Source organism: Eubalaena glacialis, chromosome 19, assembly GCF_028564815.1.
Source record: "Eubalaena glacialis isolate mEubGla1 chromosome 19, mEubGla1.1.hap2.+ XY, whole genome shotgun sequence".
In the NCBI taxonomy this organism is placed as follows: Eukaryota; Metazoa; Chordata; class Mammalia; order Artiodactyla; family Balaenidae; genus Eubalaena; species Eubalaena glacialis.
Window position 1 is genome coordinate 13,659,316 of NC_083734.1, and position 1,577 is coordinate 13,660,892.

General features: G+C 46.2%; 1 non-coding gene across 1 annotated transcript; it reads right to left on the reverse strand.

Annotated features, from left to right (window-relative positions):
• Window positions 1-233: 233 nt before the first annotated feature.
• TRNAW-CCA (transfer RNA tryptophan (anticodon CCA)) lies at window positions 234-306 on the reverse strand. The gene has a single exon. It is a non-coding gene; the product is annotated as a tRNA-Trp (tRNA).
• Between the last annotated feature and the right edge of the window lie 1,271 nt (window positions 307-1,577).

Here is a 1,577-nt window from a genome sequence, read left to right on the forward strand (position 1 = left end):
AAAGTGTGCTATACATATTGACATGTTGACATATTTCTTTACCACCAGTGTCCGATGCTTGACCAACTTTTTTTGGGAGGGCCAGGATTTATTTATTTATTTATTTATTTGGCTGCACGAGCCGCTGTGGCACTCGGAATCTTCGTTGCCTTGTGCGGGATCTTTAGTTGCGGCACGCAGGCTCTTTTAGTTGTGGCATGTGGGCTCTTTTAGTTGCAGCATGTGGGATCTAGTTCCCTGACCAGGGATCGAACCTGGGCCCCCTGCTTTGGGAGCACGGAGTCTTAACCACTGGACCACCAGGGAAGTCCCTATGCTTGATTACCTTTGAGTTAACAGCTTTGCACTTTTTGTATTAAGACCATGAATTCTTTAACATCAGAATTACACAAGTTTTATCCTTTGACCCCGTAATTTCACTTCTGAGAAAATGTTTAAAGAAAATATCTAAATCACATACACATAAAGTACTTATGTAGATAGATTGATTGATAGGTGAATGACAGATTGTGGGGAACAGGGGCTGTCTGAATAAAGTAGTTGTTTTGGGCAATCATTATTGTCACTGTGGACTGGAAAGGACAACCTTAAGTGTGTCAAAGCCTTCTCCCCATCTTTGCTCACTGAGGGAGGAGGGGCAGGCAATTACTCCTAGTTCCTTGGATGGTGCCACCATTGTGCCAAGGGTGGACCACCTGCTTATACCGCTCTCTCTACCCTCAGCCTCCAGAACCTCCCCTCACCTTCCTTAATGACATCAGGCCTTGGTTCATACACACCTGCCCCACCCTGTCTGTCAAAGGTCACCAGTGATATGTACCCAAGTATTTTTGCAGCATTATCATGAGGCAGGATGATAATTTAAGATGATAACTGGTATGTTCTTTCCCTTCCTCAAAATCCCGTTTAGTCTAAGACCACCATCCCTCCTTTGGGATTGTGAGACTTGAGGGCACCTAGAGAAAAAGAGTCAACAAAATGTTGGCTTTGGGGAATTCCCTGGCGGTCCAGTGGTTAGGACTAAGCACTTTCACTGCCGTGGGCCCAGGTTCAATCCCTGGTCTGGGAACTAAGATCCTTCATGCCCTGTGGTGCAGCAAAAAAAAAAAAAATTAGGCTTTTAGGGACTTCTCTGGTGGCACAGTGATTAAGAATCCGCCTGCCCATGCAGGGGACACAGGTTCGAGCCCTGGTCCCACATGCCGCAGAGCAACTAAGCCTGTGCGCCACAACTACAGAGCCCATGTGTCACAACTACTGAAGCCTGCATGCCTAGAGCCCGTGCTCCACAACAAGAGAAGCCACCGCAATGAGAAGCCCGCACACCACAAGGAAGAGTAGCCCCCGCTGGCCACAACTAGAGAAAGCCTGCACGCAGCAATGAAGACCCAACGCAGCCAAAAATAAATAGATAAATAAATAAATTTATTATTTTAAAAAAAAGACCTTATTAGAGAGGGAGGACAGGTGGAGAGTTTGAAGAGGAAACAAAACAGCAGGAACTGTGTATCTGACCCCATCTGAAGTTAAGTAAACCCCCTTTATTGATTCCTAGGCAAGGCTTAGGCAGGCAACAA